General features: G+C 33.4%; 1 protein-coding gene across 1 annotated transcript in view; it reads right to left on the bottom strand.

Moving 5' to 3' along the window:
- LOC142978757 (uncharacterized) overlaps positions 1 to 16,935 on the bottom strand; it is a 180,216-nt gene extending 163,281 nt beyond the window's left edge. The window contains exon 1 of the mRNA XM_076123315.1: positions 16,673 to 16,935. The gene's annotated coding sequence lies outside the window, so the exon portion shown is untranslated. The remainder of the gene's footprint in view (positions 1 to 16,672) is intronic.
- Between the last annotated feature and the right edge of the window lie 532 nt (positions 16,936 to 17,467).

Below are 17,467 nucleotides of genomic sequence, written 5' to 3'. Positions count from 1 at the left end.
AGCAATTATGTCGTTACTTCGAGTCAAATTATAAAATACTACTATTACGATAAACTTGATTTAAATAATATCAAACGTTTTAGTTCTTCCTTCGCTATATTTAAGCCACCGCCATGTTTATTTCTTCTAAAAAAATGCTTATAAGAAAACAAATAACATATTTGTTTCCCAATTTTTCTCAAATCTTCCTATCCTGTATCTTGTTATCCGGCAAGTGTGACGCAGTCTTCATTAGCCATACAAGTCACGAGTGCACTCATTTTGCTAGTTAACAGCGTACTCTGCAAGGAGTCTGTTTATCTTGTTCTTATTAGTTTTGTTAATGAACGTTAATTGTTTTGCACGTGTCTTTCAGTATTTAGGTTCAGTTTTAAGATAAGTATATAAGTGTATTATTTAATAAGTTTTTGACTGCCTCCGTGGCGCAGTGGCTTAGATACGCCACGCCGAAACCATTGCATCGGGAGGTCTTGGGTTCGATTCCCACACGGAGCAATTATTTGTGCGATCCACGATTAATTGTTTCGGGTCTGGTTGTGCTTTGTGTCCATTGTTTGTATGTTTGTAAAAGTCCCCGCGAAACAAGACCAATTCTTAAGCGAGTCGTCTTAAAACAAAAAAAAACGATTAAAGAACACAATAGTCAAGTGGTCATCGATGATTTTACCCATGGATCTTTCTGATCATAGAACAGAGACGTTCAGGCATGTAATCCTGAACTACCCGAGCCACTGCAGGTTCCACCAACTCCTTCCCCCAGCTGTAGCGCGATTCTCTACAGTCGGAATTATCGAATATCGAGATTTTGACTCTTAATCTTGACAAAAATAGTTCCTAGGGCGCCCGCTAGAAACGCTGATAATTTTTCTAGATAGCTAGCCGGGTCTTGATAGTCGACAGTGTTAGAATATCGTACTACTGCGGTGACGGTCAGTCTCACACACATTTTCCAATATACTAAGAATTCTCAAAGAGGCTGACTTGACGTCAGCTAGGCGGCTGGTTATGAAAACATCAGCTAAATCTCTTGACAGCATATTTATGAGAAAGAGAACATGACAAGGACTTGACAAATAAGCTCTTGTTATTATATGATACATACACTCTAAGTATCGGTCACTTAGTACCATAGAACCATATCCTAAAGACCATTGAGATACATCAAAACATCGTCAAAATAAAAAATAAGAATAATATATTTGGATTCATTTATGCCACGTTAAACTCTGGAATGCTTGCCAAATATGCTACCGCAAATAGCCACCGATTTCATTCGTTCATATGATCATAATATATTATTTTGCAATTAATATATTGGACATTCATATTTTATATTCTATCAATAATGTCCACTTTTTTAACATAAACTGACTTTGGTCAAGAAAGTAATACAAAAAAAAACTATTTTATAAAATAGTATTGTCATACTAATTCAGTTATTTTCATTGATACTAGCCGCCTTAGCCGAATATCGGCAACGACAATGAGAGAGAAATTAATATCTCTCGTTAAGAAAATGCAAAATTAAAGTATATACTTTTTAAAACAAACATTTATACAAAAATCTTATATTCTATCAAAACCACGTTTCATATTTAGCTAATAACAAAGGCAGTTTAGCGAAAACCTCGGAACAAAACGTGACAGTGCCCTATCTCGATACTTTCCGGCCAAAATTGTGACCGCACAATGTTTCGTGTTTGCCAACCATCTATAAAACGATTTGATATAAATGTTTCGTTTTTGGGGTTCCGTAGATAATATGGATGTGGGTTTTGTTACCAACATATTTGGATAAAATGTGGTTTATTTTGTAGAGTGCTAGGAAATAGAAGTGATTGATAGGTATGGCAAATTCTTAAACAATGCAAAGATTGAGGTTGTCATTAAACCCCTAAAGTCCTTTTTTTAATATATAGGTATTTTAGAAAACAGAACTTAAATATTTTCTAGTATCTGGGGGCACGGAAGTGCCCCCGCAAGTCGAGCAAAAAAAAAGCGGCACGGCCGTAACATCCTTTTCTCGAAGCAATTCGGGCTATTTTTGACACCCCTATAATTTCGTTGTGGATAAAACAAGAAGCCTGGATTTTCAGCAACTAATTAGTCATTGTATAAACACGGTATATTTAAAATTTCAGTGAATTTGAACCAGTAGTTTACGAATGACAACTTGTTAAAATTTTGAATTTTGTCACTCACTGATTCACTGACTCACTGACTCACCGATCATCAAAAGTCTAAGGTACTTCTAGCAGACTTAGAAGCTTAAAATTTAGAATACAAATAGGGTTTAGTGTCTTAATCATGGGAAAAATTTAATATTTTCTAATTTCGGTCCAGTTTTCTAAATACACCAACTGCAACAATAACTTTGTAATCCCATATAAATGTATAAGATTACAAGGTTACATTTGCAGTTAATGAATTATTATTACAGTAGAAAATAAAATAAATAGGTGTAAATAGGTACCTACTATATGAGACATAACGGGGGAGGGGGTATAAGGTGGATAAGGGTGTTTAGCCCATGAAACTGAACAACATTCCCATAGGAAAATATGTTGAATTATGAAAAAAAAAACGTCTTTCCATACAAATTGGACTTATGTTCGCTCTACAAAAAGAAGTGAGATGCCATCAAAAACATTCTGTAAAAACCTCAAGTCTCGCCGTAAAAAGTTGTGAGATCGATATAATACCAAGTCGATTAATCTACTTAGTCTCTACTTAAAGGACCTTCTGTCTTAAGTTATTACGTATGTTATTATCATGCCAATTAAAAAAAATACCTTTAAAACAATTAGATCGACTTGGTCATCGCAAGAAAACACAAATTCGCCATTAACATTTCAGGAGCATTAACTTCTCGTCGTGCTGTGTAGTGTGATACATACTAATAATTAAATCATGCGATGGCCAGGTCGGTCTATTTGTTTTAAAGGTATTTTTTTTTAAATTGGCATGATAATAACATACGTAATAATTTAAGACAGAAGGTCCTTTAACTAGAGACTAAATTGATTAATCGACTTGGTATTATATCGATCTCACAACTTTTTACGGCGAGACTTGAGGTTTTTACAGAATGTTTTTGATGGCATAGTAGTATTTCACCGTGACGTCAGTGTATAATTAGGGCTTATAGATTAAGGGTTGGGTAGGATTAGAAACTTAGCTCTACTTAAGGTTTCTCTACATTTTGGCAGCGGGAGCCATTTGGTTTTGGTAATATTTGTGGGATTCATTCATTTTTTCTCAACATGAGGCATAAGTATAAATATATAATTATTAATATTCTGAATAGAAGAGGCACTTCAATAAGGTTATTTTATCTTAACTTTATAGACTTGTTGGTACGATAACCTTAGTCACTGCCAAATCAAAAAACAAATTTATATTGACAAGATATTTATTGTCAGTTATAAATCTAATAAAATTGATACCTACTAATACAAATGAAAAAAACCATTACGGAAATTAACAAAAGATCAAATGTTTTTCTTTCATTATCTGGTACATGTAATACAATCCAACCAGTATTATTTTAGGAAACTACAGTTTTTTTTCTTATTTTATCCTGTTATTTTAAAAACGATCGAATTGAATCATTTTGATGGCGCAGTGGTAGAATGTTAAGAATATGATACAATTTTTCTTTTAAAATGTGATAATTGTTAATTGTGAGGATAGCGCAGTGATAGAATATTGACAATAATAATAAAAATCACTGCAGAATTCTATAATTTATAAAGTGACTAGCTGACCCGCGCAACTTCGCTTGCGTCACATAAGAGAGAATGCGTCTTAATTTTCCCTGTTTTTGTAACATTTCTCGTTGCTACTCCGCTCCTATTGGTCGTAGCGTGATGATATATAGCCTATAGCCTTCCTTAATAAATAGGCTATCTAACACTGAAAGAATTTTTCAAATCGGGTCAGTAGTTCCTGAGATTAGCGCGTTCAAACAAACAAACAAACAAACAAACTCTTCAGCTTTATAATATTAGTATAGATTTTCTATCCTCGGTACTATTGAGTAATGAGCGTTTGACATTTATAGTACGACAACAACGATTTATATAAATTGTAGTTAATACTGCAGCTGCATTTCTAAATTAATAGATGTTTTAAAGAACACCGTCAGTTGCATAAACCTGCAGATCTAGTCACTTGAAAAAGTTCCTTTTGGAATGCTGAATATTTTTGACAACTTCGGTTGTCTATGGAAGATTGTGTTAGAAAATCGCAATAGTAATTTTGATATATAGGTACTTGTCTGAAGCAGATGTTGTTGATTATTTTCAATATCAACAGAAAACATAACATCACGGATATTATCATATCAGCTCAAATTGCTAGATTGCTACACCCTTTCTGATCAAAATCGTGACGACATGATTTCGGAAATATCAAATTCTCTCAAATGATATGATGGTTATATCACCACTGGTAATCTAATCAGAAAACATTGACCAAACCACAACCCTTTCTAGAACCCATGTAGAACAAAACGCCATCCAATTTTTCGACGGCCAAAATAAGGCAATTTTCTTGTAGAAAAATAAATTCAATATTTTTTTGGTTATGGACGTCCCTTTCCAATCAGTGATGTAAGCTGAAATCTTAAACGGATTTTATGAAGGCCTTTAAGCATTATCTGGTAGAAACACTTTGTTTTTACATTGCCACGGTTCGGTAAATGTGAATGCCATCAAAAACATTCTGTAAAAACCTCAAGTCTCGCCGTAAAAAGTTGTGAGATCTATATAATACCAAGTCGATTAATCTATTTAGTCTCTACTTAAAGGACCTTCTGTCTTAAGTTATTACGTATGTTATTATCATGACATTTAAAAAAAAAATACCTCTAAAACAAATAGACCGACCTGGCCATCGCATGATTTAATTATTAGTATGTATAACACTAATCAGCACGACGAGAAGTTAATGCTCTTGAAATGTTAATGGCGAATTTGTGTTTTCTTGCGATGACCAAGTCGATCTATTTGTTTTAAAGGTATTTTTAAATTGGGGTAAGAGTTATGCTGTTAGGTTTGGATTTCGATGGGAGAATTTTGTGTTTACCAACACTGATAACTTTAAAGATAAATTGACTAAGTGAATATGTCATAGACGACGTATTCGATACAGTAGTTTAATCAGTCATCAGTGCATCCGAATGTCGAGATTTTGATTCTCAAGAAAAAAACATTTTAAGTGACTGATTTTTTAGAAATTAGTAGAAAAAACGCTTTTCTCAAGTGATAACTCTGTTAGTTTCACTGAACCAATTAATTGTAGATTAATTGGTTTAGTTCACTTAATAATTACAGATATTTTTCTCAACAAAACATCTTTGTTAAGTATTTTGAAATGTTAAGGACCTTTACTTCAGTCAACTGCAGTCAAATTCCATCACAAATATACCCACAGAAGGTCACAAACTTATAAAATAATTCATCTAACAAGTAATACAAAGTATACCGCATATTTCAACTGCTAGAAGCCGATCCCACTTAATCCCTTAGTCAAGTTCTGCACAGTACATTTTAATCTAAACTAGAACCCACTATTTTATCGTCTTAGTAATAAATTTTAGGCGCAAAGCTTAGCTCGAACTAAAGCCGCAGTTATAAAGACGAATGCATATATATCTGTTTATTTACTTATATTGTTATGACGAAATATATTTTCTTGTATTTAAATTGACGTAAGTAAATAATTCGTTGTGTTTCACGGCGTGAAAAATCCGGTGTATATGCCTAGCTTAGCTCGAATGCATGTGTCATCACTGGATTAATTTCGATTGAGTAACAATAAGGACCTGACAGTGTTCCAGTTGCAAGTACGAAGCCTACATTGGGCATCTGCCGCTATTACTTTCATTAACTAAAAAGAAAAAAACATAATTAGGTTAGAATTGCATTTTAAATCTAATATACAAGTACAAAAGTACATGTACTATCTCACAGATATGCTATTTTATCCTAGATATTTCAGAAGATCAATCAACTCTTCCACAATTTAAAACTTCACCCATCTAAGAACATTTTCTTAAAGAGAAACCCATTAATACTTTATCCCAGAGCTCGTTTGATAGGCAAGACCACACCGATGCAGTTAAACTTTATTAATCCATACATACACCATACTACGGAAAGGAAAGATTTTGTAGTGGACTAAATAGACCGCTGTAGAGTTGATTTTATTTGCATTTACTTTTTGTACAAATATAATGTAATACGCAGTACTTTGCGTAGTCATTTACATACTGTTTTTGAAAGCAAATAAAGGATCAAGTTGAAACAAATTGAATTTTTAGAGAATAATGATCAACAACTTCCGTTTAATTTATTTTCTTAATTTAAATGTTGAGAAACTATAATAGACAAATCAATCAGCACCCCTTGCTTGTCTGGAAAGGCACCGCCGTTTTAAACAATACGAAAACTATTCGATCGTTTCACTGCATTTTATTTTTTAGTCACGCGATTTTTTACAGAAGGTTTTATTAAGTATAGAGGCTTTGACAAAACCGTATTGCAAATATAGTTCCTAAGGCGCTCGCTAAAGGCGCTGATCAGATTCTTATGCAAAATTACCTCGATAGCTAGCTAGTTGACGGTAGTTGATAGTTGTTAAAAATCGCACGAAAACCTGTAACTCTGAAAGCATTCCTTATAAATGCACCTTTAGAATATTTCCGTCGGGATAAACCAAGATAACTCAGTACGGCTAAAATTTAATCTAAGCCTGTGAATGTGAACGCCATAAATTACGTCATTTCTCACGAAGCGGCTAATTAATTCACATTATTATATATTGTAATACATTTCCATGATTTAAGGTTTGCTCTCATCACGGTTGAGAGGTGAAAGAGATGGAGTTACACTGATTTGTGTGTGAGGAAGAGAGATGGAGAGAAGTGATTATGATTATGTTATGAATGGTAGAGTTATATTCATTTTGTTCTATTAACATTATGAGCGCAAAATTTTATTAGGATCGTTGACGTTAGTTATTCTCAGATACAAACGAACCTTGTGGGCTATTATGTATTTCAGTTGCCAACTACTTGATATTACAAGCAGCAATGTAATGCATTGCATTACAAAGTGGATATCAAATAGACCTTCACTAGTTATCAACTGGGATACACAATAGGCATACTAGAAGGAATACATAAATATAGTACTTTTAAGAATAGTCAGCTGATGTTTGGTTATCGTCTTAGACATAAACCCATTTTTAAATGTAACTTCTTTTCAGATTTTCAGTTCAATTTCCAGAAAACCTAATAGTTATCCGGAATTTCTTCAATAATAACTCGAGTTACAAGTCTGGAACGCAAAATATAATGTATTGCGATCCTTCAAAAAGATTTAGAGGCTCTTTTTTACTTTTCTTAATATATCTTTTAGTGATAATAATCGTTATTTCGACCTACACTTGACTGACATTGCAGCCAACCTTGTATGTTCTTTGTACGTGTTTACTAAACCAGTGATAATATATGTTGCAAACTTTCACAATACAAGCTTTAATAAAAGTGCTCGATTAACAAAAGTAATAAATAATGTACTGTTAAGAATTAGTGTTATTGTTATTTAAAAATATTTATTTATTTATTAATAATTTTGACCTACACGTTTCTAGAAAGTTTTAACGAGAGCTATCTTTAGTTGACGTAGAAGAACTATATTTTGTGATTGATTTTGATTTCATTCATTAGTAAAGATCAGAAAGGGAAGCAAGCTGACCGCGGTCAAATGATAGATGGACAGTCATCTAAATGTTCCTCGTTGGGCATACCGTAAAAAAACTGGTAAATAAAAGAAATATGATTAGAATAGTATAAAAGAATTACGTATTTTACAATCGAAACAGGTCGTAGCCTGAGGACTAGAACCTGTATCAACCCAAAAGACTGGTTTTGGAGACCCTATACCTATACTATAGGATTAAAATAGGATTTCAAAACCGTATTTCCTAATTTGATTTCAAACTAGCAATACGAGCCTTGATGTAAGTGACCAATAAAAAACATACCGAACTTAAATATTTCCGATAACTAAAAAAAATACTCCACTGTTATATTTTATTTTTAGACTACAAGCGACTAATTAAATTGTACTGAAGGCCTATTACAGTTTTGTGCCTTTGTAAAAGTAATAGTTCTGATATTGTTCAAAGTCTGACTTAATTGTTGTTACTAAAAGTTTGTTCTCAAAATAAGATATTATTCAAAGAACTTTAGAATAGTTTTTAATGTGTACTCATGTATTTATTAAAGAGAGAATATTTATCTGATTAATCAAAAAATTAAAAAAGCATCACTGTTTTTTTTAATAACAACATTCGACTTCTTGATTCCTTCTGACAAAAATATGAATTAAAAAATATTTCCGAGTCATATAAAATAATCGTATTAGTAAAGACTTAACTGTCTTATTTTTAAATATGAGTGTTTTGATCCCTCTATTGATTTTGTAAGCAGTTTCCTACAAAGAAGAATACTATGAAAAAAAAAACATAAATTTACTGTTTCACTAAGAAACTTCGTTAAAGCTCTGATTAGTTTATAATAATAATAATAACTTTTTATTTCAACCTATATAAATTAATAGGTCATAAGAACGGTGAGATCACAGGACATATATAAACTTAAAACTAATCAAACTATGAAAGAAATTGTTTAAACAGTGTCTCTTTGACTAATAAAAAGTACACACTGTCAATATTTTTTTTATTAAATAGTACAAATACATTGTATAACTCTGATCATTAAAGACATATATTTGTAAAACAGTTTAGGAAGAGACGAAACATAACAATTTCATAATATACACAACACATCTAAAATATGCCAAGCTTCCAGTATACATATACATTTATACAAACAGTATACATATACATATATACATAAGTATACAAACAACGGGTAACGCGATAGGAAGTTGGTTAACTTTGAGGTTTGTACATAAAACTCTCTTGTGATTTGGGTTAAAAACACAAAACTGCGGTTTACTTGTTAAGTATGGGATTTTTGGCGGATATACGCAATATACGCATTATAAGAAATTTGTATCCGTGTTTACATTTATGTACTTTGATTAAAGGGTTTTGGGAAGGGAAACATAGATAATATTGGAGGTAAAATGGTATATAATGTACATTTTTTTACTTTAGCTTAAAATTGTTATTGATATAATATTATAACGGTCTAATAATGTATTCAGTTTTGGTTCTGTAAAGATGTAGCGCGATTTCTTACTATCAAGTATTGAGAGTTTGTTATTTAAAACGCACTTAAGTTCTCACGGCACCGGCTAGAGGCACTGACTTACATACTAAGCTTCTCGATAGCTAGCCGATTGTCGATAGTGGTAAAGAATCGTGCTAATCACCAATATTTACATACATACATAATTTGTCTAAAGGAAGCTGGTTGTAGATAGTCTATATTGTCCCTCTAATCCAATGGTCCCGACCAAAAAGGTAAGCATACAAAATTACACGATTAATTTCAAGTAAACACAGTCATTTCTATAATTTCATACACATACATATAGGAACCTGTCAGACGTATTTACGTAGCATACAACCACAAGGTACATGAACAAACAGTGAAATACAAAGAAAAACCCCGCCTTGAATAATCAATAACATCGGGAAGTCCAAAACCAACGTCTTCAACGTCTCCATACAAATGAATTATTAATATTCGTGCACTCAATTACTTGTTGAATTCTTAGAATACATTAACTTGTGGTTCGCGGAAGTATGTGCGTTTTGATGTTGTAAATGCTTGAGTAATTTGTTTGGGATTTTTGGAGAATTTCGTCAGAACATAAGCTTATACGCATGTAATAAAGATTACTGCAAAATGTTATAAAATGATACTGAGGCCACATGTGAATATTATGTAAATGTTTATTAATTAACTAGCGGCCCACGGTAGTCTCGCCTGAGTAAAACAGTTTGTGACACAAAACCTTAAAAAAATACACAAATTTCTCGGGAGTCGCTTTTTTATTGGTAAAAACCGCATGAAAATCCGTTTAGCAGAACAACAGCAAATCCGAACAGGCAAAGGAAGACACGCGTTGTGGGCACTTTATTGTTGTAAATATGTTTGTTTGAAATACGTATAAAGACAATTTAGTAATTTGAGAGAGTTACACTCAGCTATTCATACTTTAACCAGTTTATAACGTAAGCAATTTTACACAAATCGCGCGGTCCAAATGCAGCAAACTAGTGCAATAAACGCGAGAATAGAGGGCATTCAGCTTAGTTAGAGATTAATAATGCATGTTCAGTACGTAGAGTTGTGTGTGCGTGCCAAAAGGTCTGAGTGCGGGCTCAGTGCGGATGGAAAATATCTAGGACGTCCATAGGCTTGAATAAATCTAGGATACGAGTTGGGTTATTGTGTGATGTTTTTATCATGCGGGTTGAAGGGACGAGACAGCTGTGTGATATGAATGTGTAATGTAATATCTTAAATGTAATAGTAGCTGTCTAATGATATACCAAAGTGTCGTAAGGACGATAAAAGTAAAAGTAGAATCGAGCATAGAGAATTGCTTAAAAAAATGTTTCTACTGCACTTACTGAGGTACTACCGAATCTCGAAAGTTTGTTGTTATTAAAAATGTATTGAAAATAGAGTTCCTACGGCTCCCAGTAGTGGCGTTGATCAGATCAGTTGCTTGCCGGTTGTCGATAATAGTATAGAAACGTGCCACAGTACCAGTAGCTTCCTAAAGTTAAACCGAAGAACAATGCCGCCTACATCATACTAGTATTTTATAATACTAATTAAAACGGTCATTGTTTAGGTCTGATTACAAAACTGTTTTAGAAGGTAAAATGCTGTGCGATTAGAACGGCAAAACTTGGGTGTATTCTATACACCTATGCCTAAACCTTCGAGTACAACAAGCGTAATATAATGTGTGTATGTAAAGCTGTCAAAATTCCAGTTGCGCTCACTGGTCGGTAAACGATCTGTGGGTTAAGCAACCATTGGCGCGGTCACTCCATAGATGGGTGACCGCATAGTGGTATTTGAACTGGGCGTCTCCGTGGTTTGGAGGGCACGTTAAAAGTCGGTCCCGGTTGTTATCTACTACGAGAACAGTCGTTTAGCCATGTCAAATGCCTTTGGGCGGCTTGAACAACTTTGACACTAGGTTGACCACTAACCATACGATAAGAAGAAGAAGAAGACTTAAACTGTAGCGCAATTCTTGACCACTACTGACTATATCGACAAATGTACATTGTAATTTTTGCAGTACATTTTAAATGTTCCTTTTTCGGTACTCGATAATACCGACTGTACAGAGTCGCGCTACTGGAGTTAGTTAGTTAATATTGCCCATAAAACTCACAAAAAACATACTAAAATAAACGTCAATTTATCTTACTCAACCATAGTAACTAACAACATGTTCAAACAGACTACACAAGGATTATTCGTAGTCTCAACAGGGTCACTCTTATCCAACCCGCGGGAATACCCACTGTCTAAGTCTGTAACTGTGAGTACAAGTAATGATACGTCTTTTGTACTGTCTTTAAATCTATACTATATTATTATATTATTAATATTATAAACCTGAAGAGTTTGTTTGTTTGTTTGAACGCGCTAATATCATTTATCGAGGAAGGCTATAGGCTATATATCATCACGCTACAATCATTAGGAGCGGAGTAGTAAGGAAAAATGTTACAAAAACGGGGAAAATTATACCATTCTCTCTTACGTGACGCAAGCGAAGTTGCGCGGATCAGCTAGTCTTTTATATTTTTTAAAGGTAGTGTTTGTTTTTTACGTAAGTATTTATAAGCAAAAATCTAGAAGAAAATGGAAAGTGTGAAACTGTACGCGGGAATTTTCTATTTGAATCGACAATCAAAAATATCGCTTGTTTGAAATTTGATAAGCGCCTTTAGCGATGCCGTAGGAAACTAATTTTTAAGTAGATTTTCAATGTTGAATTTTCGATATATGAAGTATGGTACCAATTGTAAAATACAGTGTTAATTCAACTCTTTTCGTATATTTCCTACTTCGGTCATTAACTTACCAACGTTTGAATTTTCCTATGTTCTAAGGTAGATATTCAACAACTAAGTCCGAGCCAAAAGGTTTCAAAATAACAAATGTATAAACAAAACAATGGATAGATTTGAATGCTGTATTTAGGTTTCTTTAAATAAACGTTTAAACCAATCGGCTGACCAAAATAGAGGTTGAACTAAATAAAACGGTAAAACCAAACTATTTTTAGCGAATTCGGACGAAATGGTAATACAGTTTGCTGTTAGGGAATTTATAGTTACGGTCTGGAATTCGGGAATGTGTTAAATAACGGAAATAGACAGAAGAAATACAATTAGAAAATCCTACTTATATTATAAATGCGAAAGTTTGTGAGTATGTATGTATGAATGGATGTTTGTTACTCTTTCACACAAATACTGCTCATCCGATTACGATGAAATTTGGTATATAGGTAGCTGAAAACCCAGAATAACACATAGGCTACTTTTTATCCCGGAGTTTTCGAGGGATGGGAATTTACACGAGAAGGGTTTCCACGCGGACAAAGTCACGGGCGGCCTCTAGTTATAAGATAATTGTAACTATACATCAACTTAGTGGAAACCGGCGGGAGTACTTAAAAGATACATTTCAAATCTATATTTTCTTATCATATTTTCTATTTTCGGAAAATATTAATCTTTATTCAACTAAAATAATACTACCCGAAAATTTTCATAGATGGGCTAGGACCCCTTAAAAGACATATTAAACCCCCAAAAACCGTCTTAGGGGTTGAACTGAAAATAGAAACAAAGCGGGAATAGAGCCGCGTGAAAAACTAGTATATTATAACATGACTCCACTTCACTCACTAGTTCAAATCTTTTCTAGAACAAACACAAAGATCAAAGGCATGACATAGTGAATTCTAAGTGCGTTTCACATAAAACCTTTGTGAGAATAAATGGATTTCACTACTACAGCCGGGTTAGTTTGAAGTAACAAGCACTAAAGTTAGTTCTATTCTTTCAGAAAAGCTTAGAATGTTTTAGTTTTGTAAACTAGTTTGGAAATTCTTGAAATAGAGGCGGCACATGTAAAGTGCTTAATGAAGTTGGATTTTCTAACACTTCAATTAGGATCTCTGGTCTCTACTTATTCCTACGGAAAGAAGGCGTGATTATACATATGTATGTATGTTTATGTGTGTACTCTAAATATGTTTGTACTTATAAGTAATGATTGTTTCTGTGACTGGCGAAACGTGAATGTATTTCACACATCTCAACCTACACTTTCGGTTAGAGCAGATGTGATATTAAGCATGCTTTTAGTAGTTATCGGGCCGCTTCAAATTCACAGGGATGTCTTTTGCACATAAATTAATTTGTCTTTATCCATCAAGTATAATGGAATCTTTTATAATATGATTTGCTTTTTCAAATATTGGTTCTGGAGATAGCCCCTATATTCAAGCTCTCATTCATCTCTTCTAAATAGTTATACAAATGGATAGTTCAAACCGTTTATAATTTGTGCAGTATTACTATTACTACACTATTACTAAACTAACGAGTGAGGCGCCCGTAGCCAGTTGCGCTCACCAGTCGGTAAACAATCTGTGGGTTAAGCAAACTTTGGCGCGGTCATTCCATAGATGGGTGACCGCATAGTGGTATTTCAACAGAGCGTCTCCGTGCTTAGGAGGGCACGTAAAAGGTCGGTCCCGGTTGTTGTCTACTAAGATAACAGTCGTTAAGCCATATCAAAGGCCTTCGGGCGGCTTGAGCAACTTTGACACTAGGTTGACCACTAACCATACGACAAGAAGAAGACTAAAGTAACTCAACTCTACCTAAAGTCTTATAAAGTTATATTTCTAAAACTCATAATTTTTTCCTTCCAAAAAATAAGTAATCATCCTAAAGATGAGGTTATTTACAAACATCTAGCATCTAGACATCTAGAACTATTGTGACCTTGTACACGGAAATAGAATACTGATGTCGTTGAAAAACTGTGACGTCTATCCTGTAGAGACGCATAGAGATAGAATGTAGAGTTTTTATCGCAACTTTTATGGTGCAGACACAAGTATAGCAGTAGTGTATAGCGTTTCAACTGCTATGAACCCAACGTAGAGACTAACGATAGAGACCATGCTTTAATACCTTTTATGAATGCGTTGAATTTTTCAACTGATTGTTATAAAATGTAGGGCCAAAATAATGTAATTTTTTTCTCGAAATTTAATAATTAGCTCTTGGACTAGGCAGCTCAAAAACAGGAATTAGAAATGTTTAACTGATACAATACTCAATAGTGTTATTATAGAAATCACTAAGCATCATAAAAAACCTTTATTAATTGTTAGTATTTTAATTGCTTAAGCAGTACTTATAACCTCTCAAGCGCCCGGCCACCGTGTCACGGTTGAATGTTCTACCCCCGTCAAGCGTCCCGCCACCGTGGTACGGCAAAACGATCTTACATTAAAAAAACGTAGAAATTAAATGCTAAAACTATGTTTATCCCTTTCAAACATATTTGACATTGAAGCTGATGAAACGAGACGACGATCTAATGCACACACTTGAATAAGTGGTTGATATAGGCCAGAGAGTACCTTAAACAACATCTGACCCAACGACATGTTCCTTTATGACCAATATTGTAAATACTTTTTTTAACTAATTTTAAAGATTTGAGTATATTTTACAGTTGGATTTTAATGTCATTATTCATTAACTACACGATAAGACCTTCCGTCATATTATTTTTTATGCCTAAAAATATTTTTTAGACTTTCTTCAAACACATGCCTAAAACACAAAATATTCAGATTAAACCGACTATTGTACCACCACTATCAAATATTATTTGTGGTTTATTTTTTTAATATATAGCAAATTTTATGTAGATTTCAAATATATAAGGTATGACTAGGGTGTTAGTATCAAAATATGACGGAATCGGCGCTTAAACGCCAACCGCCAATTCAATTTCGCGCGCCATTTTTGGCCTGGACGCTTAACGGTATATTTGAATTTTGACGTGGGGCGCTCGAGAGGATAAGCAAAAACTAACGCATCTTAATGTTTTTCTATATTAAGTAACATTTTATAAATACGACGCGAATGATCCTGTTTGTACACACCTTTAGAAGCTGTCGTCAAATATCAGGAGAATGTGTGACTCATGTGTACAAGCTTTATAGTAGAGTTTATGTTTCAAGAGACGTAGGTAGAGTCAATGTACTCATTTTATGAGTGTTCTTGTTTGTTCATGAAAAAATGTGTAAGAAATATTTTTGAAAATTAGGCACGTGCTCTATCTTTGAAGTAGAGCACTTGTACTAAGTGTAGAGTTTTGAGACGTTCTAAGCTATTTTTTTGTTTGATGTTTGTTGTTATTTAATAAGAAAAGCCTAGAATATTTCTACCGAGACTATATTAAGTAAAGTGATGAAAAATAAGCGACCTGAATTTAATAAAGGTTTTTTTCAGTTCACGTATTTTTTCATCATGGCAAGTTTCTTTGATTATTTATTTGTAACAACGCCAAAATTTATAAGTGAAAGTGTAGGCAGAAGTGTATTGGGGAAATACATTTTACTGTAATTTCTTTGATCCTATATTTATTAAATAGTAGCAATAGAGTCATCTATTGCTACTTTTATTTTAAACAATAATTACCTCCACGATTAATTATTTTTAATATCATGTACATAGTATGAAATCAGGGGCAAATAATTACGAATTGCTATTACAACATTATCTTATTTTAATCCAGAAATATTGAACCCGATGCGATGAACTTCAGAGGCAATATTTATATATTAGGTATTATCATACCAAACCAACTTAAATTTAAAATAATTTACCAGAATATTATATATTATGTATGTATAAGACGAAATACACTGTTTTCCGTACAATGAGCCGTAATTCGCAATATTTACTTATGGAAATTAAGTAAAATATTCTTTATTATTAACATGTATTAAATAAAATACTCATTGTTATTCGAATAAATTAATTTTACCTTATTTTACGTTAAACGTCGAAGGACAAGTTAAATATTTTCCAATTTAATTAAAATGTTACATTAAAATCTACTTACAAATATTAAAATTTATATAAAATCTAGCAATCTCTAGGGCTAGGCGGCTGCTGGCGGAATTTTTAATAAAAAATATGGACCCACGACGAGTCCATTAACTTGAGGCACAAAATTAAATTAGTACAATCTACATTAAGGTACAGCTTTCAACTATAAAACGACTACACATTTATATTCCTTTGCTCAAAACACGCAATTTCTTTTAGGAAAAGCCTAGACCTCCAACACTCATTTATGATATTTAACCCTCGCGAGATTTGCTCCAATTCCGTAAGATTTATAACACATAAAAATATAAAAATCCGCTTTATTACCCACACAGTTGAGCAATTTCGATTAATGTATTCCGAAAATTTTTATACGCCAATAAAACTTCACGAAATATTCGTAATCGTACCAAAGGTAATAAGTTTTTATATACCGAAAAAAAATTAAAACAGGGAATGGAAAATGCCCTCTCATCTCATATTAATTAAAAACACAACTAACCTGCAAAATGAAAAGGTCATCGTTTGTTGTTTCTGCAAATTGGACAGCGCCGGCCAACGATCATAATAATTAAAACCAAGTGTACACTTACACTTGTAATTATATTAACCACTTATACACTAAAATACACTCTACATATTCCACTTTATCTGTTTACCACTTAACTAGTTTTATTTTCTATGAAAAGTTTGGCCACGCTAGTGACGTTAGTGATCAGATCGTAGCGCGCGTCATGGTCCGCTACGTCGTAGCGTTCGGGGCGGCAGGCGTAGCACGACTGATGCTACGGCTACGCAGGGCTACAGACGGCGCAAGTCCGAAGTTAGGCTGAGTATACAAAAAGTTAATATTGCAAATAGGAAGAAAAAGTTATTTGAAACATTTTTGTTAGAGTATTTGATATTGTAGTAAATGTGTAAAAAAATTAGGTTTCGTCGAGTATATGTGATGAATTTTGACGCGGCGTGTTATGATGTTTGCGAACGTTATGGACAAGGATCCTAAGCTAACAAGGGATCCCTATTATGTTTCACGTTTAGTCCATACACAGAAACCTTGCTGTATAATACGGTGTTTTCTAATCTAAATTCTGGCAAATAAAATTAAACGGGCCTTGCATTGAAATGGCTTCAGGAATCATATTTGCGGTGAATTTATAAATCCGAATGTCGACGTTTGAAGGTTGTGCGAACATTTCAGTGAGATTTCATTGCGCATTTCTTTTTTTGGTTTCTGTATATCGATGTTGGCATTTAAAACGTGTAACGTATATTGGTGAGAGGTTTCGAAAATAGA

This window comes from Anticarsia gemmatalis, chromosome 15 (genome assembly GCF_050436995.1).
Source record: "Anticarsia gemmatalis isolate Benzon Research Colony breed Stoneville strain chromosome 15, ilAntGemm2 primary, whole genome shotgun sequence".
In the NCBI taxonomy this organism is placed as follows: Eukaryota; Metazoa; Arthropoda; class Insecta; order Lepidoptera; family Erebidae; genus Anticarsia; species Anticarsia gemmatalis.
Note: the sequence above shows the minus strand (reverse complement) of the source record. Positions and strands in the feature narration are given on the sequence as shown.